This window comes from Odontomachus brunneus, unplaced genomic scaffold (assembly GCF_010583005.1).
Source record: "Odontomachus brunneus isolate Ranch 3 - 2012 unplaced genomic scaffold, Obru_v1 Obru_scaffold_058, whole genome shotgun sequence".
NCBI classification, from domain to species: domain Eukaryota; kingdom Metazoa; phylum Arthropoda; class Insecta; order Hymenoptera; family Formicidae; genus Odontomachus; species Odontomachus brunneus.
In genome coordinates, this window is record NW_022639508.1 from 155,276 (window position 1) to 180,560 (window position 25,285).

General features: G+C 43.0%; 1 protein-coding gene across 4 annotated transcripts in view; it reads left to right on the forward strand.

Annotated features, from left to right (window-relative positions):
• Nucleotides 1-25,285, forward strand: part of LOC116845845 (putative polypeptide N-acetylgalactosaminyltransferase 9) — a 309,697-nt gene that overhangs the window by 124,853 nt on the left and 159,559 nt on the right. The window contains exon 1 of one of the 4 annotated variants that reach the window (XM_032819002.1): nucleotides 15,358-15,376. The exons of the other annotated variants lie outside the window; for them this stretch is intronic. The gene's annotated coding sequence lies outside the window, so the exon portion shown is untranslated. Of the gene's footprint in view, nucleotides 1-15,357; nucleotides 15,377-25,285 lie in introns of those variants that run through there. 4 annotated transcript variants of the gene reach the window in all.

Below are 25,285 nucleotides of genomic sequence, written 5' to 3' on the forward strand. Positions count from 1 at the left end.
CGAAGCATGCGCCTCCCGTCCATATCGCGCGAAGGAAGTTATCGAAATTTCGTGTATAATGTTTCGTTACTCCATTGGGCCCTCGGGCGCAGTTATGAAAAACCGAACACGGCTCTCGACTCTCTATCTCTCCGTCTCTCCCTTGTGATCTCTCGCTCTTCCTCTCTCCCTCTCCCTTTCTTTCTCTCTCTCTCTTTTTGAAAAGCCATAGCAAAATGCGCGATATGGATTAACGGGTGCTGTTACATTGTTTTGCGGAAAAAGATTCTCAGGAGAGAGATAGAGAGAGATGCAATGTTGAAAGCGATCGACAAGCTCGAAATTAACAGGAATGCGGAATAGTAATGCTCCGCCTCGACATTATTATTTACTAACGTTAATTCTCTTACATTCAGTACCGTACGCTACAAAAATTAAGAAACATCAGTTGAAGTAATAATTGCATTGGCTCATTGTTTCTCGTCACCTCTTGTCGTTCTTCTACTCCTTTTCCTTTTTATTTTTCGTTATTTCTTCATTTTTCTTTTTATTTTTCGTTATTTTCCGTAACGCTGAAAATTTTCTCCTCTCTCTCTCTCTCTCTCTCTCTCTCTCTCTCTCTCTCTCTCTTTCTCTCTCTTTCTCTTTCAGGATACACTTACGCGCAAATTCTTGGGTGTTAAATACGCTACTTCTCTCCGCGTGCAAAACGAGAGATCAGTTTTGAGGAAGTAGCTGGCAGACGGGCGACAATATCCCTGAAAATTGCTACGAGCACGTGTAAAGGCCGCTCCGTGTAATAAGAAACTTCGCGGAAATGAGTATCAATTTGCCGCTATTAAATTTCGCAAGAGGACGCGGGCGCGCGCGCACGCGAGAGAGAGAACGAGATTTCGCTCAGTTCGTTACGGTCCTTTCGACTCGTTATCGCGAAACGACGAACGCTGCTCGCACAGTTTGTGATTTATATAGGCGCGCGGAACATAGGCGGACTTAATTCCGCGCAAAAAGAAACGTCAGATACCGTATTTAACGGCGCGCTGTTCGAAGCGCATCTCTCCGCGCGGCAGACAATTTATGGGACGAAAGTTTGTATTTCCTCGAACGCGTCTTTGAATTTCCCGTCGCCGCTGGGAAATTAGAACGCTCGAAGGGACAATGAATCTTGCCAACCGCCAACCGCCGTCGCCGCGGCGCGTTGTATCGTCTTAAAACCCGCGACCTCGGCGCGCTCTTTAACGACACTTTTGCTCGTTAGACTCTTTTCAAACTGGCCCGAAGTCCGGAAACCAGGCATTGTGCGGCCCTCGCGTAAGTGTTTGTAATGACTCGCGGTTAAGATTGTTCGAGCTTCCATTTTTTTTTCCTTCACATTTTTTCGTTCGCTAAGCCCGAGGGCGTATTCAGACCTTCTTGACGTCCCTTTCTTTGTGCGCGCCCGGCGGAAGGTTAATTTCGTTTGACAAAGTGGCAGGACAGGGGGGAGGGGGCGGTAGATTGCATCGCTCGTGTCGCGCGGCGACGCCGATTGATCCACCCGGCGGAGGGTGCCACGGTGTGTTCGCCGGGGGCTCGAGTTTGAAAAGAACGGCGGCGGGCGAACACAGCGCGCGAGGGTGTGCGCCCGCGTGCCGGAGAAACTGTGATAAACGAAATCGCGGGGAAACAGACGCTGTTTGTTGAAAATTCTCCAGGTCCGGGCGCGCAACCCCGCAATGTTTTACGAGCTTGTGAATGCTCGGTGTTTTTCGAGCTCTCAGTGCGAAAACCCGAATAGTTTGAAAGGGAAATATGGAGGAAGAGAGTGCGTAACGCAAATGTTTCCATTTTACGTGGTCTCCGGCGAACTGCCGTTCTTGCCGTAATCCACTTGTAGGAATTGACTCGTTGTAATCCCGCTTGTAATCCGAAAAAAGAGACAAAAAGGTATTTCGCGCTCCGTTTCGTGCACCTCGGTTTCATTAAAATTCGGCTACGTTTACGGCGACGAATTAAGGCACTCTCGGTGGTCCCTAAAGAGCGATTCGATCTTGCGCCCTTGTCTTCTATTTCTCTCTTTCTCTCCCCCAGGAGGGCTGTTGAAAATTTCTAACGGAGATCTCTCGGTCGGCGTGAGGTAAGAATCAATGAACTTTTTCGAGAAACTCGGGAATGTTGTCAAGGCAGGTGATCACGACAGCGTTGTTTATTTCGTCGGGACATGGAGAGATCTCCTGTTAATGAACGCTCTGGCAACGCGTGCCGTCACTCGCATAATCGTGGCAATTGATCGTGGCTCCGGGACGACGGCGCGGCCCGGAAAGGATCATGTCCTTAGGGTAAGAGCGCGCCGTGAAAAACGACATACCTGTCACAACCTCGCCTACCGTAATCGATGGAGTTAGCAGCGTGTTACCGGTAACGCGCGTACAAAAGCGGCCTTTCCGGTATGCGATGGCGATCTAGTCGACTCGATAGAGCTCCAAATGATGAGAGTAAGGAGATGGAGAAGATTGAGGATATAGAAGAGGCGGAAGAGAAAAAAAAAAGGGGGAACAGGAGAGCGTTAGGCGGAAAAGGAAGCGATAAAACGGAGAGTGAAAAAGAAACAGAGAGAGAGAGAGAGAAAAAGATGAAGGTACCACCGGTTGTCGGCGGCGTGTAGGCCTTACAGTGACGCGGAAAATAGAGCGGAAATGGAGCTCCCCCGAAAAAGTTTCATGAGGGTGGCATTTCTCAAGTGAGCACAATGCCGAATTTACAGTGTCGCGCGAAAAAGGCGCAGCGAAGACGTTTCATTCGTTAGTTTTGACCTGTGGCGTTTACTCAACGTCCACCATGCTCCTTTGTACCCTGAAGGATCTCGGTGGAAGGCATCCTTTAGCCTGGACGCAGGCGGATGCAGGCACCCCTTTCTCTCTTTCTTCGCTCTCGTTCACGTTCGTTGCTCTCTCGTTCGCGCTCTCAGCCGGAGGGGCAAGAGCGCATAGTTTTTCAGAGCGGGTTCGATTTATTTTAACGAGAAACCGACGTACACACTCGCACATAGCGCAAGCAAACAAACGAGGTTGTTATAGTTTAATTGATTCACCGAGTGAAATATAGGGGCGTGAAAGTAAAATAAAACGTAGAGGGAGGCTCTGCGCGCTAAACGATACGCGTTTCCTCGACTCGGTGACCGATGACATTTTCCATGGTGCTGAAGCGCGCGCGTCGCGCGAGATACATATATACACGGGATCTCCCTTTTAATATGAGCGTCACGCAAAACGGAAAACGATCGACAAATCGGCCCGAACGCGTCATACTATCGTGCATCCTTGCATCACACAGCGGGTCTCATCGATCTTTCTCTGTTCAATTAATCTCGACATTAATTACTATTTCGCGCGATTACACTTGCAGTGTCGGAACTGCGGTATTGTCAGATTCGCGCGACTTCTCTCGCTCGATTGTCTCTCATTCCGTCTCTCTGTCTCTCTCTCTAAGCCGTAAAGCCTCGTCGAGTTGACAGTCGCGGCAAGGACGCGTCAAATATAACGCCTCGATTTTTCCGATTGCGCCCGGTGCTGTCGAACACGAAAACATCCGGCGGGAAAATATTTTCTCTGTACACACTCTCGTGTGCGTGTGTCGGCAACGCGCTCGCGCGATCTTTGTCGTCTCGAAGGCGCGGTGTGCAGGTCGCGCAAAAACATTTCTCTCCTCGGTTTGCCGGTGGGCATGTACGTGCGGGAGATCCCGAGCTGCGGAGGTTACCGTTACAAAACGCTGAGGCTATTAAGCCATCAGCGACGGGATTTTATCCTCGTTTCTACGACCGCGACGACGACGACGATGGCGACGGCAACGACGACATTACCGTTCTTTCTACTGTCGTTGACGTTCTGCTTAGACGAGTGTAACTACTGTGCTTTGGCTCTCTTCCTCTCTCTTACACACACATATTCTCTCTCTCTCTCTCTCTCTCTTTCTCTCTCTTTCGTTTCCCTCATACTGTCACAGGTGATTTACGACGTCGTCTTTAACTACATCGGAGCCGTATCAACAGGTACGCGAAAATATGACGGAATCAACTTATTGATTTCGATAAGGCTATTTTCTGTCGTTAGATGTTATCCGATCGTGATGTCTTCTTATCGTTAAATACTTTAATGGATATTAATGGACACAGCGGTGCATATGGAAAAGAAAATCGAATAGATTATATTGTCACGAAGGGAATAAGATCTTGATGTAAAACTAACAATGTTACGTCCTGCGATTATGTAATATTACGACCTGATATTCCACTCACCTCACTCTACATTCATTTTTAATTGCAGAAATTAAATTTTTAATAACAAGAATTTCTCGCGGTTACGTCTAAATTGTACAATTCAATCAGTGCTCAGAGAATGCTTTTCTTCCGACGGAGTCGGAGCTTTTTCTCCGACGGAGAGGAAGTTGATCCTCACACGATCGTTAGTTCTCAAAATTTCCAGTTTCTTGACATTTAGCCGTCGGGGTATCTCAAAAATCCAGACTGTACGAAGGAAGAGAATCGCGGAATCCTCCAGGCGTAAGGTTATCGCGGGAGTTTTCATTTTGTTTAACCATTTTATTTCTTCGTGTATAGTGTACAGTGTGTTGACGCGACACCGTTTCTCCATGCGTTTCCACAGTGGTAGCGACGCCCGCGCACCTGCATTCGTCTTTCCCCTCTCAGCTTTATCTTTTTCCCTGACGATATTATCTGTTATTCAAAGAAGCTCGGAAGGATTTGCGCTGCTGACGGGAAAACATTTGAATTTTTGTCCGGGTATAATCCGTGACATTTTTCTTCTTCGCCTCCGGTGTGCCTGCCCGGCGATCCCCCCATGTCTTTCTCGAGAAAAAGTGATATTTCGAGCGTTTATCCATAAATCGACTCGTCGGATTTTCAACTTGGAAAACTGAACGCGAGATCCTTTTTGCCCGATGAAGACAATGCACTTCACTGCGACAAATCACGTAAACGCTGACATCGTTGAGCGTCTCGATGGTACTAGAAATTGAAATTTTTTTTTAAGATGTCCTACTTACATTTTTATTATTTATATCATTTGTCATTGCTGTGTTTGCGATGTGCCGAGAAATATTGGAAATTTAATGAAACTTCATCGATATACAAAGAAACTCTCGTTGCTTTACTCCGATACTGCCTCGGGAGCACTCGAAGGGAGAGAGTGAGATAGAGAGATAGATAGAGAGATAGATAGATAGATAGATAGATAGATAGAGAGAGAGAGAGAGAGAGAGAGAGAGAGAGAGAGAGAGAGAGAGACAGAGAGAAAGAGAGAATACGAGAACCCTCGCGTGTTGTATTACGTCAAATTTTCTGCGACAATTCCTCGAGAAAGAGAGGGATTTTTTCCTCTCTCTCTCTCTCTTTCTCGATGATGGAAGGAGTGCGCACTTCTGTTTCGCGGCGAGTTATTGTCTCACGAGCCGATGCAGCTGCATTTCCCATGGTGCCATTGTCCGTCCGAGCGTGGATTATTACTACTGTTCCCCTGCAGCGAAACCTGTAATAGCCTGGAGGCGAGCTTACGAGACGCTGAGTCACGGAACGTTTGTGTTGAAGATTGCTCGCGAGATCTTAATGGATGGATCTTCTTAGCCGGCAACGGATTTCCAAACGATATTTTCAGAGAAAAGGGTTCGCGCGAACGCACTCGCTCGTGTTCGCGTTCGCGTCGGAGAGTAGAAAGAAAATCAGATTATTCGCCTTCATTGTCGATTTATGCTAACTCTGGCTTGAATCGCGGCTACTGCCGAGAAAAAGAGAAACGGAGGAGAAAATCGCGCGTTGTCGTCGTTACTGACATCGATTTCGCGCGATTGTCGACGTTATCGCAGCCGTTAACAGCAACGATGCCCGCAGTTGTTTCGCGCATTCCGTCGTTACCGTTTCTCGCCCGGCTTTGTCTCAGCCACAATTACACTCGTGTTGCTGTGTGTATGAGTCAGGCCACGAGAGATTCGTACTCCAAGTTCCGTTACAACCACTCACCGTTCGCGCCACCCTTTCTGTCCCGGCGTTAGTCACCGGCGTGCATTGTGTCTGACCATGCACTGACAGTCGCCACTTACTGGCCGCCACCGCCGCCGCCGCGGCCGCCGCGGCTTCGAAGCTCGACTTTGGGCGCGTGGGGCATATCGATACGGCGCGCGAAGGTGTCATCGCGGGTTTGTCGCAGTGCGGAAACTTTCGCGGCCAATCCGGACGCCCGTGAGAAATTATCTCGGCATGTCGGAGACGGCAGCTGATGAATCGCGCGAACGGAAGTCGATCGTCTCGCGAGAGATCGGAAGCGAGTTAACGAGTCCGTTCTCACGGCCGCGGCGCGGTTTCACTCCAGGCGAAAAGGGCCTTCTTCCGCGATTAATTATCAATTATGCGCGGATTCGCCCGCGGTGAGCGGCGTAACAGCCGCGAACGTCGGCGAGCGAATTGCGTAGCGTCGCTCATTATAAATAACACACATACGCATATCCTCCTCTCTTTTTATCTGCTTTCTTATTAAACTCTCTCTCCGCGCCGTCCGGCATTCAATTGAATAACGATTCGAGCAACAATCGGGGGAAAACGCGCTAAATCGTCCCGACCACGTGCGCGCTCACGCGTGGCCATCCGTTTCTTCAGTGAGACAATGATTGGTGTCTGTAACTACATATAATCATATAGGGAAATAATGACTATAAATTACAGTCTAGAGAACCATTTTGTGTCTTTTATTAAGTTCTACTATAATATTAGTAATAATATGCTTACATGTATGTTATTACTATCATTAATCGTGTTAAAGCAACCAAAAAATATGGTTCAAAAATAATTATGACTTTAGTTAGACTAACAATTTTTTCCCCTCAGTGTTCACTGTTAATTAATCTCGCCGCGATATCTCGCACATATCGCCGTTCGCGCAGCGAGGAGGAAGTGAGCTGGAGCAAAGTGGTGTCTCGGGGCACGATAAATCCGGGCATACTTGTACCCGCGCATACGTACTGTTATTTATTGTATAATTCGTTGTTGTCATAGTTAGTGTCCTGAACTTAATGTACGACACCGGTATATCGTGTCGCGAGGCACTTGGCGCGCGCGCGGAGGAAGAGGAGGAGGAGAAAGAGGAAGAGGAGGAAGAGGACCGGTTTCCTCAGTTTATTCGTATCCTAAGTTGGTTAAATTACTTAGCCGCATAATAGCCGGCTTTCGTGGTTCGGTGACGTTCATCTTGTTATTTAGAGAGAGAGAATTCCGTTTTTCTCTGCTTATACATCATAAACTATACATATACATGTGTACACACGCGCACATATATATTGTATGTATTGTCGTTCGCGCGAGGCGATCCAAAGGGAATGTACGGCTCGGATTTTTGTGTTAAAATCGAGTAACGAGTGATCGCGCGTACTCCGCTTAATTAGCGGCGCGCTTCGCCGCGACGAATTTTACTCGCCGTGCCGTTAATTAATTATTTCCCGAGCTCCTTACGCGGGTAGCACACAATCCATTTCCTTGATTAATTTATGTGCGCAACAAGCGGCCGAGGATTTGCCGGGCGAGCGACAAAGCGCCAAAAGCACAATATTTGGCGCGCCCGCGCACTTCGCGCGCCGTAATGCAATTACCATATCGCTTTGAGTTCCGCGGTGCATTCAGTTTGGCGAAATACGCAACGGAAAAATACACAATGACTATAAACGCAGACGCTCGTGGCCGCGAGGCGCGGGAAACAATCCGCTAATAACAACGCGAGAGAGCACGCACTCCGATTCTCCAATTCGATTTTTCGTCGTGTCGTACGCGATACCGCGAATATCGCGCTGTAATCGGCGAGATTATCGAAATTTTGATTCTACTTACAGCCTCATTATTCCGTCCAACATCTATTTTAATATATTCTGAAACTTACATCAATCTTTTGCGATTCTATCTAATCTACTCGAGTCGAAATTTTGATCCTATTTTCCGCCTCATTGTTCCATGCAATATCTATTTTGACGCTAAAAAAAGTGAAAGGAGAAATTTCGGACAAAGTCAAAATAGAAGTAAATTATATCATTAGAATTAAACCTACTTTGCTAACTTATAACTCCTACTGCGTTGCAGAATTCAAGGTATATATTTAACATAGGACTAAAATTTCGATTCGGGTGATGCACGAAAACACTAAAGATAAACGCTAAGAACTTGGCTAAATATTAGCGTCATTTTTCGCCTATACATATAGGATAGTTGTGGTAACCATCCACTAAAAAAATAGTCTTAAATAGAAAATATAGAAAAAAAAATTTAATGTTATATCTATTTAACTTGAAATCTTTTTTCTAACTATCAAATATGTGGATATAGCAACAATAGCACTTTACTCCATGTACACAGAAAGTTTTCGCGTGATCGTAACATCTTCGTCGATTTTCCTCGTTCCCTCGTCGGACGCATCGCGTTATAGCAAATTACGCAATATTGTTCGCGTAACAACACTCCGCCAGCCGGAGTGGTGTTTCGCAAAGGTGAGAGCCGACACGCTTCTTTCGTTCTAATTTATTCATTTCGCGGGCCAGTTAAATTACTTAGCCACACAATAGCCGAGCGTCAGCGCTTTGATGACGTTCGCCTGTGTAATCTCAAATCCCTTGGCGGCGACGGTGGTGGGTGCGCGTGTTCTGAGACAATGGGGCCGTCGTCTAGACGGCCGCGCGCGAATCCGGATACACATGCAGCAGGTGTATTCAGGTGCATTGCTGTTGCTTCTCTTGCGCGAGCGCAAGCACACACGCACACGGAGGAGCGCGGGCGTGCAGAGATGCGCGCGATATCATGCACGTCGTTAGGCCGCGCGTTTGCACGCCTAACCTACCCCTTTGTGCCTCATACGGACAAGGCAGCGATTGGAAAAAGATTTCTCGAAAAGAAACCGACCGCGGTATCTGCTGACTGCCGGAAGCTCGCGTGTTTTCAACATGACGTCATTATCGCCGGGGGCGAGTTGGCTGTTATGTTATTAACGGATTAGAGATACATTTCTTGCGCCCGCGTCGAGAGAGAGAGAGAGAGAGAGATTGCATGTCCGATGATGATGCCGGCGGCGGCGACAACGAGCCGGTCCATAGAAAAATTAATCTAACGCTGTTAACGTAAAGTGACTTTAGTTTCGCACGGCTTCGTCGCCGCGAAAGACAAACGTTTGGAGAGATAACACGGCGATTATTTCAGACTGTCGCGCAGTAATATATTTGCTTATGAATTTATCGCCGTCATTCTCTACGTAGGAATGCATTGCATCGACTTATTATACGTCTTGAAATCAAGATGTTATTGCTCGGGCCTAATATTAGGTCGACAATCGATACTAAGATGATTAAGAGGAGAATGCAACACGTTGGATGGTAATTTGATAGGAGATCCAGTATTTATGTTGTTGAATTCGTGCGATTCCAACTGCTGTTCATGTAAAAATGAAACAAAAATCACCGTTCTCTACCGCTTCCGTCGCCGCCGACTAAGACTCGGAATATTCTGACAAATTAATATCCGGCTCGTCCAAAACGGTTATCCATCCACTCAAATTCAATTATACAATTCCACTCTCCGAAGTGCGCGTATTAATTAATTCATATCCAAATTATAAATATCCAGCTACAGGGAGTTGCAGTTACAAACGACGAAAATGCAATTACAAGACAGAGTATTTTCTTGATTATCTTCTAGTATTATTATATATAACTCTTTGCTTATTACTTGCTTTATACATTACTATGTTTTACTTTGTATATTGTTTTGCTTTATTTTATTATTTTACTTTATTGTAGCAATTTTCCAAGATTATATATAGTCCTATTCTAAATAAAAGAATCAAGTTTCTTGAGCTAAATAGAAAGCCGATGAACGGACTTATAAATTTTTTACAATTTTAATAAAATCGTATTTTGTAAATTTCTACATTTTTAATAAGATTCGTATTTTGTGCGTTACACAAAAAATGTCTATTGAATATTTTATGATTTTTATGAAGAAAAATAGCTTATACGTAAGTCTCCCCATATGACGTGACTCAATATCTGCTCCTTCAATAACCTTCGACTACCTGCATTTCCAATTAACGCCTGATGTTGTGGAGACGACGGCTTTCAAGGCGGACGACGTTCTGTTTTCCCCTCACGACCCGCTAGGCAAATTACTTTTTAAGTGTCCCCGCCGACATTACCGGACGACGATGCTCGCTTAATGACTGTTCGATTCGTTAGTGTGTCCATGAATCTAACGGAGGACGATCGTAAAGCGTCTGGGGACCTCAGAGAAGCCGCTCTATAAAGTGTCTGAGAGATCCTGGAGAAGATGTTCTAAATGCGCCAGCGGATTCGAGCGCATTGATCGAAACGACGACGACGACAACGGTGACGATCATCAGCTCTTTTATCGTGAAAATATTTAGAGATGCGAGCGCGCAGGACGAAATTACAATAAATATGAATTAAAATAACGTGCATATGATATTAATTAGTAGGCGCGGTGAAATTAAAACGATTTATCTTCGTTTTAATTTTATCGTACCTCCGAATGTTACATATTAATATCTGGCATTAAATTAAAGACAAATGAAATATTGAAATGAATTAAAATATACGTTCTCTCGCGTGCATTGATATGATAAATTTACAATATTTCTGGGGGTGGGAGAGAGAGAGAGAGGGAGAGGGGGGGAGAGAGAGAGAAAGAGAGAGAGAGACTATAACGCGAACGTTAACTGCGAATTTTCCCAATCTCCAGCGTCCGTCATAGAAATAATCCATTTTTATGCTTTGCTCGTCGTCGGAGTTTAATTAATTCGACGTGATTTCGCGTCGGGGGCAAGGGTCAAGGGGAGAAAGGGAGAGGTCGTCTTAGCAGTCATAAGCAGACTCTGCTAATCCTCTTAAATGTGAAGAATGGCACCATCTTACCCTCGAGACGACGTCTTTAAACGCGCTGACTCGTGCGCGATAAAAAAGTGCCCTCAGCGCGGGTCGTCTGGATCGTTGCTGGCTCATTGACTCTCGTCGAATACTCATTCGTGAAAGAGAAAGAGAGAGAGGGCGGGCAATTACCGTACCTTATTACTCGATATTCGCTCGACAAACGAATAAACGACGATTTTTGTTACTTCTCTTCTCTTCAAGTCAACGTCAATCGAGCAAGGCAAGTTCGCCTCATGATATGTCTGGCGGGCTGCATTCCGGTGGATCGCGGATGCCGGCGAACAAGTTCGTTGTACCGTCGAAAGCGAAAGCGACCGCTTTTAGCGGGCGTGGGACGCGGCTATGATAATGCTGGCGATGTATTTCCTACGATAACGGGTAGTGAACAAGCGAGAACATTCGCGCAGTGACTCTCGGATCTCTCGAAAGCGCGAACACGCGCCTATGCTGTTCGTGAAAGTCCGGGTTTCTCGTCGGTGGGTGTGTTTCGTCGTCTGTATTGCAAGGTCGTCCGGTCTGTGGAAAGAGGCTGGCCTCCACGGCGAGGCCAAGTTCACTAAATGTTATCCACGAGGCGGGAGATGAATCGCAACAGCGAGACAGAAGAAGAGAAATATTCTTCATCTCATGTCTCGATCGAAACTCTACTTTCACATTGACTTTGTCACAATTTTGAAAAAAACCCATACAGAGTGTTATGCTATAATAATGATGCTACAAATAATTGCACGGTGCCATTTTCTCCGTGTTAAATCGTCCTCAAAAAAGGACTTACTTCAGAATTATTCAACATTATCAAATATTTAGTCATTTCACAATATTCTATTGTACATGCACTTGATTTTAATTCTTAGTCTCAATAAGCAATTCATTGTGTTATTTATTCAGACGCAAATATATACGATAAACAAATATTAGATTCAATAGGAATTAATGGAAAATTTTAATTAAGGTATAAATGAGTCAACAAATTTTGCTTCATAGTTTCTGCTCATTATTTATTCTTTTTATTGGATCGTTGGAAATGTATGTATAAATACACATCTATAAATCATATCATTAAATACACATCTCTATTTATGGAAATATATATGATACACATATATCGTTGTCTGGCGTCCTGCACGCTCCAGCTTCCGGATGCAGCATCCTGTTCCTGGCTGCACCGTCATGGTACTCCGAATACTAGTTTACAGCACTGACACTCATGTCGTTATCAAATAACGAATATATCGGAGAAAACAAATGTCTCAACTAATGCGATATCACCGAGACAAATTAAATACTTCAAGAGCTAGTGAAATATTGCCGTAAAATGTAACGTAACACTTGGTCACGGTAAAAGTTTATGTGAGACATGAGGGTATCAAAACAACTAGCGAAAAGCGTAAATATACTCCCTCCTATGAATCACTAACCGCCACCGCTCGTTACGGAACATCGAGTAATCACTACAATCAACGCCTGACATCAGACCTCCAAGGAGGTCGAACTTGCTTGGTGTCTCACGAGCTTTTCCGAATGTTTTCAATCCGACAGTTCAATCGATCAGTTTCGAGCCGACGAGCGACGCGTATACCACGGACTACATGTATCATTATCATTTTCTTCGCGTGATTTAAATATCTTTTCGGCTCTTGAAATATTTAATCAAGCTCTTGCCGGTATCGCGTTATTTAACACATGTGTCTTTGACCAAATTGTACTTGTGCGAGTGTTAGTGTCAGTGCTATGACGGAATAGCCAAGATTCTGGATCAGGAAGTTAGGACGTAGAACATCAGCAATATGCATCATATATTTCAAGAGAAGTATGTCAAATTTATTACACACGAGGTTTCTGTTTTTACCGGACATTTGGCGAATTTGTCGAGAATAAAGAAGTACTCGAGTCGAAATTTAGACCGGCATTCATAATCCGTCATCCTTTGAGAATTAATTAGTGGTGGCATAATAGCTTCATGAATCTCTAATTATTCATCAATTTGTATGTACCTATAATAGTATATATATGTAATTATTACGTGATTTCATACAAAAAGCAGCATGAATAGCCAAATAATAATTCATGAATACGAATCTGTAATTAATGTGATATTGTCAATCAAAGATCCTTAAAAATTTACTATAAAAACCGGCTTTGACTATTAACTATTAACTATAAATACCGGCTTTGAAACGAGATACAAATTCCACAAGTGCTGATCTTTACGTCTAATAATGCTTCTTCGGTCGCAAGTACGATTTTATTTAGTCTATCAACGTTTTTTTTTTTTTGTTATTCCTGTTTAGTTTTGTCTTTAGCAAATTCAAACTCAAATCTCTTGGTAAACAGCATTATTAGATACGCAATTGTTATCTTTGTCTTTAGAGTTCCTTTTTTATCAGCTCTTTTAAGAACTTTAAATCCCATTAAGATTTCCAATGTGAAAAAAGATTATAAAAATAAAAATACGTTGTATCTTTTATTCATTTATGTTTGCACATTATATTAATTAAGTTTACCATTATTTCACTATTATGTTTTTATTATATCTCACATACTCAATTCGGATCTCTCTGACAAGTAAACCTATCCAAAAGTTACACTCTGATTTCTTTCTATTTTGGCACAAATGTAAAAGTACAAAAAATATTTAGGTCATATTTTTTTCATTTTGGTCCACTTTGAGTTTCACGGGCAGTTTATAACTTTTCAATGTTGTCATTCCTATCATTAACTCCTATCATCAACAAGTGCAACAAAAATGCATAAGAAATTAAATTGAATACAAGATATAGGCATTTTTGGTTTGCTGATTATGAATATGAAGTCAAATGTGTAAAATTATTTGTATAAATAATAAAATGTTTAAACAAAATATGTAAAAAGTTGAAAAAAATTATTTATACAAATAATTTCTCGGTTTGACCAAGATTCGAATCATTTTCGACTAATTTAGCACAGATTTGAAATATTTCGGTTGGAATCTCAGCTAAAGAAATTTAGGATAATTCGTGTCTCAATTATGCCGATTTTGTTAACATTATTTAACTATATTTTGTACTCAATTTTATTTCTTATGCATTTTTGTTATATTTGTTGATGATAGGAGTGAGAATGTTGAAAAACTATGAGCTGCCCGTGGCAATTAACAAACATTAAAAAGCTATAAACTGCCCATGGCAGCTATAAACTCAAAGTGGGGCAAAATGAAAAAATATGATTTAAATACTTTTTGTACTTCTATTTGTACTAAATTAGAAAGAAATTGGAGTGTACCTTTTGAGTAGGTTTATTTGTGAGTAACTTATATAATTAATGCTCATTGAGAATAAAGTTGAACACAAGTAGAACGTTAAGATAATCTAATATTCAGTAATTCTTGAACGAGTGCTTCTTCGCGTTTCTTTAATGCAAAAAATTGCAAGAAAACGACAGTAAACAACCATTTGTAGTATGAAAGCGGATCAATAGTCTATATAGTGTCATATCTCGTGTTTTTTCATCAGTCTTTCAAATTAGACAGAATTTGCAGAATTTATGCAGAAACAAAATTTCGACTCGGACCGTCGCATAAAACTGATCATTCCGCCGTCAGTCGTAAAATTCATTTTATATTTTTTTTTTGTGCCGCGCTGTGAAAAATGCACAACGGCGCCACCGGTCTATAAAATTTGGCGTGAGCATCGGCGGACACTCGGATAATCTTATCGATCAATTTGCGGATTATGGCTTCTCTCGGGGACACGAATGTTTGCACACTCCGTCTCTCCCTCTCTCTTTGAGAGTTTATTTTACTTTTTAAAGTTTATGTCACTCGCGACATAATTTATTTCATCCAAATGTTTTGTCTCCGATAACGAGGCTACTCGTTGCGCAAGAAAGATTAAAAATTAATCGGAACTCACAGATATAATCAAAAAAGAAGTTAAGTCTCTGAGTTATGACGTGGTTTTCTTCTCGCAAGTTTATTTTTACGCACGCTTTACTCTATTCTTGTAAATTACAAGAATAATTCCCCTCAAAATGTTTCCCGTCTGACATACAATTAAAAGCAGCGCGTCGTTTGTCCATCAAATTTCCAAGCGCTGCTATTTAATGATAACATGAACTTTATGTGATTAAATAACTTGGAACCAAAAATATAAACGTTTATAAACTGTTGCTTATTAAAGTGTGTATCACTGCCCGAGTCGAAATTCTATGTTAAACTTCGAATTATACAACGCAGTAGGACCTAAGTTAGCAAAGTAAATTTAATCTTAATGATACAATTTATTTCTACTTTGACTCTAATAATGTCCAACATTTCCCTTTTCACTTTTTGCAGCGTCAAAATAGGTGTTGAATGCAAGGCTGAAAGCAAGATATCAAAATTTCAACTCTGGTAGATTAAATGGAGTCAAAAAAGGTTTTAAACTGAACAGTATCAGAATAGCTGTTGAATAGAATGGTAAGGCTGAAAGTAGGATTAAAGTTCTGACTCGGATAAAATTATCGTTCCAATTAATAATAGATACTGCATATGCACGCACGGTTAACATTAGACGTAAGATTTTTCATACGTGCCGCATTGATTCGGTCAACCGAATGCTAATTATTGGAACTGCCCGCGATGATTATCGACTTTCATTGGCTCTTTCCGAGTATTCTAACTATTCCATATATTATATTATTGCCGTTCACTCGCTTACTCACTCACACCCGTACGTACGTACACACGACGAGGAAGCGAGAATTACAAGCGCGATTTTTGCATATTAATAACATAAATTGCAAAACGTTGTCTTTTTTCCTCCTGTAATTGCAGCATATCGGTAATTAGACGCATAGAATTACACGTAACGAGATGAAACGTGCATCTTTCCCAAGAGTAAACGTCGATTATTCACGGCAATTTTAAACAGCGTTCTCTTTGACCGCAGAGAGATAAAAATAGTAACTGAAAATTCCCAAGAAGAAATTTTAACAATTTCGTTGTTTTTCCGAGAAGACAGCAGCGTTCAATTAATAAATTATTTTGAAATATCAATTATTAACGTCGACCAGATATATAACAGTGACGAATCATCTGTCGCGCGTAATCGAATTTATGATTGTTATTTCGTTTGAAATTATGAAGCAACAGTCGTCTAGCTCGCATCCGCATCGCTGGAAACCGCAACCGCGATCGCGACGTTTCCATCTTTTTCTGCGGACTCTTTTGCGGATATTAATATACGGATTTACACATGGTCGTAGGACGGCGTATGGGTCGCGAAATACACATTCGACGTGTTGATACGCACAATGAAAACACCACAGTTGGTCAACACAACGTAACTTGCGCGCGGTGAACAATAGCTTTATTCAGTCATTTCTGTCAACTTTGAAACTCCCCGTTTATTCGGCGAGCGCCGTTATATCCGATTTCGCCAGCTCCGCTGTTAATTTTTTTGTACGAGCCGCATTTTTCAAACGTGTGCGGAACTCTCGCCTGCGTGGAAATGAAAACTATCGACGTCGATTGCACGAGATATTGTCCCCTTCGTCGCGCGAGGATGTTGAAACAAACCGAGTCGAAATGTTGGTCCTACATTCAACCTGAATCTTCCATAGCATCTGTATCTGCTGAAGTATCAGTGTGTGTTTAAAATACTGAGAAAAAAATATATAAAAAATTAAAAAATATTTATGGATATTAATGGCATATTTATTTAAAGATTGTACGTCGAAAGAGCCTTAAGTTTTTTTCTTTTATTACATTTACTCAAATTTAATTTCTTTATTTTAGACAGGATAAACAAAACTGCTTTCACGAAAAGATATTGTGTTAAATGTATATCTTTTTATTTATAAAGTGTTTCGTGTCGGTGCAAGTAAATTGTTGTAAAGATATTGTGTTAAATGTACTTATTCTTATTTAAAAAATGTTTTATATCGGCGTAAGTAAATTTTTATTAATACTGGGTAAATATTTTTTTTATTTCTTAAATATTTTTTTCTTGTGTGTGTATACACGGAAGCTGAAATCTTACTTGGTGGCTCCAAATGGCAGGAAATGTACAGAATGCTACTAGTAGATTCTAAAGAGAGATTCCGACGTTAGTGGGTTACATGCAATCAAGGGAGATTGATGTAGACTTCACAGTATCAAAGTAGGCGTTAAATGGAATATTGAGGTCGAAAGTAGGATCCGAATTTCAACGCGAGAACGCGAGGAATGTTAACGCGACTGAAACTCACAGCCGTACATACACACACACACACACACACACATGACTGTCGAAAGCTCGCGGTTAATTAACGTTATCGAGAGAACAGTAAACGCAACACAAATGTATGCTGATAATTGCGGATTACGTGGCGTCGGTGCGCCGTGTTACCGGTTGGCAGTCCGACAGCGGCGGAAAGTCAAACAACGGGCGCGATACGGAGATTCGAAAGTTCCGGCTTGGCTGGAGGCGGCGACGGCGGCGGCAGCGGCTACCGCTACAGCGGCGGCGGCGGCGGCGGCCGCGCGAAGGAAGACATTTGCCGACTTTTGCCGCGTAATCCCACCGTTATTCATAGCCGCGGCATTATCCGAGTTCCTAAGTAGGATTACCGGAAGGGGGTGCTAACCCACCCCGCGGAATCGTAGAAAAAGCTCCGAGGGAAAGTTCTTAACTGCGCGATCCTGCCCGCGGCGGTACGAGCGCCTTCTTGTACTTTCACCCCCGGAATCCTTCCACCCCCGACTCGGTTCTTTACCCCCGTGGTCTCTGGGCGCGCGCTGGCGCGGCAGAAATATCCGTGAAACGTCACGGTGCATTATATCCACGGGAATCTCTCTCTTTTTCTCTCTCTCTCTCTCTCTCTCTCTCTCTCCCGCTCTTTCTCTCGCTGTCGCAGTACCATCTCGAGTCATCTCATCAGCGAGACGGAAATGAAAGGATCGCGTGGGCGAACGGTGTTGTTGGACGGCGATGCGACAAGCATTGCGCGACTGCAATCTCACCGAGCGAGAAGATCGGAAGAATTAGCCTGCTCCGAGCGACGCGAATGGAGACGTTGAGTGACTCGGTCGCGCGACTAGATGAGAGCAAACTGTCGAGATTGAGATGTCCACCATCGCCGTCCACCCGCCCACGCACATGCACGAGCGTTCTTGTTGTTTCATTATCGCGCGCGCAACGCGATTGCGCTCTTTTCTTTTTTCTCTCCGCTCGCGCATTTTATCGACGCGCGTCCGCAAACGTGCGATTGCACGCGAGAGCAAAAGCGTATTTCCGCGCCCAAAGTGCACTGTTAACGACCACAGAGCAATTAAAAGCATTCGTTCCGAATTAGAAACTTATCCTATGGTCCTGATCAGGTTGATTTGAATTCAAGTTATCTGGTTTTGTGTATAAACTGATGTCGAGTGCTAATGGGTCGTGTAACGTAGCGTAGCAATTAGGATCTTATTAATGATAAGGATTCGTATTAATCTTTATTAATTACTTATCTACTTTATCAATCACTTATCTACTTTATTAGTTACTTTTAGTCATTACATGAAACTCGTCTCGAGTGAGACGCTCAGACTTGAATTATTACAATTAGATGACTAGAATTCTTAGTTAATTAGTTTATCAATTAAATCCCAGTTATAGATATGAAAATTTTACGTACATCATAACTCAACTGATGAAAAACTTGGATCTAACTTTAAATCGAGTATTTTACATGAGACAAGTTTTAAATAACAACTATTAATACGGGGGACAAGAATTATTAATAACTAACTTAAACTACCTGGCGTTTTATCCGGACTTTTATATCAGAATAACTAACTTAAATTATCACAGAGAAAACAGATCAAGAAGATGATATTAAGGAGAAGGGATGGAAGGGCGTGTCCAGATTTAGACACATATAAATATACACATATAATTTAGACCTAAATCCAATAGTTTAGGGATTATTTATCAATGAAGAATGTAACAACTGATCTGTTTAAAATGGGACATTTCTGTACAATATAATATATTCAGTGTATACGATATATCTCACGTGATTTATTCAAATATTTGTTCAGAGCTAGATTTTTCAGTTGAGTTACACGAAATTCATATCTGTGAGCGCATTTCAACGAAAAAAAACTGCATTCTGCTTTGAATTTAAATCTCACATGAAACGAGTTTCAAGAAGTAACTATTGATCGGGCCTCGATCAAATCGTTTTATAAAAACGAGATAATTGATTAGGATCAACCTGATCAGGAGGCACGGGACAAATTTCTAGTCGGGGCACGTTGGTCGTTATTTAATTCCGTATCAAATCTCTCTGCGCAAAATATCGCGTCTGGCACGGAAAAATCGCGAGCGCAAATCGCGTGCGCTCCGCGGCCGCGTATCGTCGCTTTGCGCCGTGATCGCGATATCGCTGAACGCGGAGCGAGAGGCATACACAACCCGCGGGCGGACGTGGAAGCGCGGTTGGCCCGAAAAATTGCGGGATAAAGCGTGTCGCGAATATATTTCGCGACTTTAAACTAACCTACCGCAAGAGAACTCCGCGACGTATTGTTCGTCACGCGTGACGCGTCGTTATTCACGTCGCTGTTAATTAGAACGGTTCGTTGAATGCGACGTAATTTTGCGCTCGTATTTTACCGGAAGTAAAGTCGCGCAGACGTCGTAAATGTCGCTAACATGCCGTGATTAATACACATAATGCGCCGTTACTACTGAGAAGCGACGTGCAAATTATTTCGCGATAAAATACATGCTTATCAGGCAAGCACTCGCCGGCGGGAGGCAATTGAGCCGACCGATTGAGTGACGTTTCCGTTCGCTGCTGATTGCGAGAAACTGTAAATCATTAAGAGACATTACCGACCGCCGTCGTCGGCGCGCTGTCAGTATAAGTGCGGATTCATATTTTATGGAAGTGTCTGCAACCAGCATGCGGAAAATGACCGATTTGGCGACATTCGCGGCGCTAACTCTGGAGAAAATGTCGAGTTGAATGGAAATAGATTGCTAATTAGCCGTTTTCGCGATTTTTAACGACGACACGCGCGCGCTTCATGATCGACCAACTGATCGTGCAATCGCCGAAAGTAAGCACGATGCAGGCAACTGACCTGTGCATCGTTCTTAATTATCAGCTAAGTGCGACGTTAAGCAACGTGCAACAAATTTCAAAAGGTAAGCCTGAATTGTCTCAGGTTTACTTCTTGGGATTTGTTGCGCTTCGTTTAACGTGGCACTTAGCTGATAATTAAGAGCGATGCGGTATGAAGAGTGACGCGAATTAATTCAGATGAAAGATTAATTTATATCGTCGGGGCTTCATTTGGCTCGCTTATCAGACGTGATTCATTTTTCGTCGTCGCAATTATACTAGATTACGTCTATTTTGGGCATGAACGTCGTTATCAGGTTGAGACGCGATTAAAGTTTTCGCGATTAATGTTTCCATTGCTGTACATTTTTAGCTGATTATTTGCATTTTTATCCGTTAGTGTCGAGTTAGCGTCGCGTTCTCGCGACGGGTCGTTTGACCCTCTGTATATTCATTCACCGAGCAGCGTTTGTTGTCACAGGAAATAGTTCTTCCGCTCTCTCCATCCCCCCTCTCTCTCTCTCTCTCTCTCTCTTTCTATATACACACATGTACTCATATTGCTATTATGACGCTTCGTTACGTGCCGTCGCGAGCTCGCGAGGAACGCGAGCGGCTGCAAGAAGGTCGCGATCTAGATCTTGACTTTTGCTAAACCAGTTTGCGAGGCCACGGAGCGGCTCGTTGCAAACACGCCCGAGGCTACTGACCCTTCGTGCTCACGAACGCGCCGCGAGACCTCCTGGTGCTGCGCCTAACAGACAATGAAGCCTCGGCTTTCGAACTGACGGTAACAGTCTCGTTCGTCCTCCGTTTCCTTTTTCTCTCTTTCTCTTGAGCTTGTTTTCGCAAATTTGAAACTCGCGCGAAAAAGGATTGCAACAGGAAAGCGCACGTTGAATCGCGAAAGACGTTAAACATTGTTTTGTTAAATATGACGCATCAAAGCCCGTCAATTAATTTTTGCATTCGTCAATTAATTTCCGAAACGTCCCGGCACGCTTGTCGAAACATTCATTGGAGATTTTTTGGAAATAAACAATAATACAGAGACGTTCTTTGAATTTCACCCCGCGTCTCGTTAATTTTATCGTCCACGGTTGTACTCGAAAACACGTTCTTTCGGGGGAAAATTTTACTGAACACCTATATTTCACGTCATATATACCATGGATTCTCATGCATTTTAAAATTTTCCTCGAAAAAGACACTTTGAACTGCAACCCGTTGCGGGAAAAACGAGATCGTTTATCGCGCAAGCATGCGCGAATTTGGCTGCATCATCGAGCGCTCTAAATGGAGACCCTCGCATGGAGACATGTCGCTAGATTAAGTAATGCGTTTCGTTGCTGCGCGGCCGGTATTGACTGAATTGACAGTCTTCCGCTTGCATGCGTGCGGTCGCTGCGCATCGCTCGAGGGAAAGAGATAGAAAGAGAGAGAGAGAGAGAGAGAGAGAGAGAGAGAGAGAGAGGGAAAGAGAGAGGTTCGGAAAATGAGTGTTACAATGGCGTCGATAACGGAGATGTCATCTGTCCGAACAAACTGACGTTAGTTGACCCTAGAAAAATTTCAAGTACGCAGCACGCGCGATCCGTTACTTTGGACGGACGTCCTCATTGATTGAAACGGATGGATTGTCATACACACGCCGGTAACCAACTAGTTCATTGATAATATGTCTATATTATCACGCTGACAATTCCGCACACGTTCCCCGCGATCGATGTTACACGTCGTGTATCGCGTGTATGTTTGCGCGCGCGTGCTCGTGTGTGTTTGTATCAAAATTAATTTACCAGCCGTGGCCAACATTCGTAACTCGTGGCACAAGGCGAGCTTTATTTAGACCATTCCCGCCATTTTCTCACAATCCGCCGACGACGTAGCGCGACTCCTGATCCTCGTTCTGTAGTTAAAACCGGGTCGGTCGGCGACTTGGGATCTCCGAAGACCTCTGATCACGAGTCCAAGTAATCACGATGGCGTAAGTTCATGACGAGCGTAGTGGATCCGCCGCGCGACTCTTATGACCCGAGCGGCATGCCTCAACGTCGTGGTGAAGCTCGCGGAATTTGTTCGCATCCCGCTCCCGCGAAATCCCCAGCTTCCAGGTCAGACGACTATTAGATCCTTTTTTGGAACGGCGGGTTCTCCCGCCGTGCGGCGAGTCGTGGGATTGGTCTTGGCGAAGAGAGAACGGCACGAGGATTGGAAGGCACTTTTGACGTCGTCGTGTTTCTCATCCTCGCGGCATGACGGGAGAGATGCTATTATCATCCGCCGGGATATGAGGGTCATGAGGCTAGGCCGACCTTTCTTGCCTCCTTCTCTCCTTGCTCATCTTCAGCTTCTTCGTCCTCCACTTCTTCTTCATCTTCTTCTTGTTATTTCTCCTTTCACCTCCTATCCCGCCCGTCCCACCGCCGCTCTATCGGCCACGAGGAGCGAGCGTACGTTGGGAATAGTTAAAAAGTTTCGCTCTCAATCTCACGACCCGTTCTCTGGCGGTCGTGTGGATGCTGAAGAACGGACGGAGGGAGGCGCCGAAGAGAACGCGAACGGGTGAACGCACGACGGGTGGAAGAGAGAGCGAGCGGGGGGAGGGGGATCGGCAGTAGAACTCTGGGCGCAAACACGACGATTATATTACATCGAACGTTCCATTTCGACGAGCCATCAGACATGCACACGAAACTTTAACAGCGCTCGTTCCCTTTTCATCCTTTCTTTTTTCGCGACCGATGCCTGTTCCCTATCCACCGCAAAATTTCGTCGAGGTCAGACAAGAACTAACGAGATCGAAGACGAGAGGGGGTAGACGGCCGAAGCGGGGACGAGGATTTTCCTTGAGACATATCGAGTGATGAGTCAATTCGCATGCCTCTGCGTGCACAAGAAACTCGTATAGTATGCTTAAGAATCACGTAAGCGTGGATAATAATAATAAATATTAGGAATAATAATAAATTCGAATTCGCGGGAGTGGATTGAATTTCATAGTGGAGGCACAGAACCGCCTCATTGTCGTTAGTCGACGTCGTCCGGCGGTCAATTTGCATACCAAAAATCCAGAATTCATTACAGGAGCATATTCAAATAGGAATGCAGTCGACACATTCTATCTCATGAAATATTAAGTTCACGCGATTAATATTCCTAGTTTACTGCTGTCGCATTCACCCCGTTGCATTTGTGAGCTTTGAATAACTTATCGCGCGCGCGCACATACACACAAGTGCGCATGCGCTCTTACGCTAAGCGGCTGCTGCTCATCTATGCAAGTTCTTGAGAAAATCCCTTTCTAAATGCACCCTGAAAGCTGTATCCGAAATCCGGCCGATTTGATACATGATATCCGATCGTTGTTCAATATAAACCCGAAATCCGAAATTGTCCAAATTGTTAATTTCAGTTTTTGCAGTAGACGATTCTGTGTATGCGAACAGGTGCGTCTGTTATTTAAAAAAATAATTATAATAATATATCGTTAATAATGGTGAAATTATCGCGTATATACTTCGCAGCGTAACAATTTTAATATAAAGGCATATCGAGGACAATGTCGAGTCGGTCGTTCGTGTTATTCGTTCGAGCGAGAAAGTCGAAGGGATTTCATGGAATAAATGTCCACGAGAGAGACCACGTTGAATCATTATTTAATATTAATTTATTAATTCGTTATTTTACAAGATCCTCGTGTACCAAAATATGAATTATGCTCTTGTTATGGCCCTGTTATTATTTATTGTCTATTTTTATTTTATTTTCTGCTACTTATTTTTTTCCGTTAATATTTATTATTAGTTCAACGTTGTGTAATTTATTTAGTTTCATGTCAAGACAAATCAAATAATCAAGTCAAGGAATGTTATCTATGTTATAATACGATGATTTATCTTCATGTTGTTAATATAATCGTATTTCTGATTAATTTATTTCTTTTTCATTTTCTTCATTAACATTGCTCATTTATTTGTATGTCAAAAGTTAAAAAATCCAACGTTTTTTATTTATTTCAAGATATTTTATTTATAATTGTATTTTCGGTGCTCGCGTAGCTGATGGTGTAAGTGTAAAAGGGCGAGTCGGTCAGACGACGGCCTTTCCCGACTTCTGCTGCGCGTTCAGTGTTTATGTTACACGCTTGGTGGAAAGAAACACGGACATCGAATTAAAATGTATCGCGAGCCGTTGTCGTCGGGCCTTGTCGGGCGACATTTGGCGCAAGATTGCGTGCGAGAATTTGTTAATTCGTGCCGGTTGGCAAGAATTTGCTAATTGGAGCGTCGCAGCTTGCCTACCGGGTGGAATTAGATCGAGAGAGAGGAGGGGGGAGATTTCGCCGTGGTTCCTTCAGGAGTGGAGTAAAGATATTCGTCCCTTATTACTGCTGTGCAGCATCTGGCGTCACTTATTGTGCTTCCGGTTCGTCCGGCGTTATTGCGACCAAACGCGGAATTTAAATGCTGAAAATGCCAGATCGCGAATTAAACTCGAGTCCCTGTACCTGTTTTTACCATTTCACCACGACCAGTTGAAACTGTATCATGCGCGCCGATAAATCGGTCTCGCTTGTACATCTTTCAGTATCAAAACGATTAAAAGGTCGAGATCGAGCCTGAACTCGTTTAGCCGAAGAAAGTCGAGAAAGCTCGGCGATAACAACGTTCTATCGAGCATCCGCAGACCGAGCGTTTACTGTGCCATATTACGTGCCATGTGTGTACAAGGGAAAAATAATTTGGTAGAATTAACGAAATATCTGAACGAATCAGAATTTCATTTCAACTTATCAGAGTTCTGTTCAAGTTAACAAGATTCTAATCGACCAAACAAGATTTCTGGTTAACCAAAATCTTGTTAACTTGAACAAGATTCTGATAATTTTAATCGGGGTTTTCTAGTAAATTCTAGTTCGTTCATATTTCTCCAGATATTTGATTATTCCAATCAAATCTTTTCTGTGTATAATATACATGGAAAATACATGGAAAATTTGGTTGGCTCTACTGAGTTTCTAGTGAACGAACCAGAATTGACATTCTGCAATAATTTATTATTCTTTTATTTCGTACATGTTATTTATATTTTACAAACTGAAATATATTGTCAAAAAAATTCCAATATTCCACAGAAAGATAGACTTTATTGGCAGTCTATCTCTGCGTTCTACTAGTAGAAACATAATAAAATAAAAAAGAATGCATGCAATGAGAGAGAAAAATATTTAAGAAAAAAGGATCTTTATTTGGTGAGTACCAATAACATATTGTGCAAATACAAAATG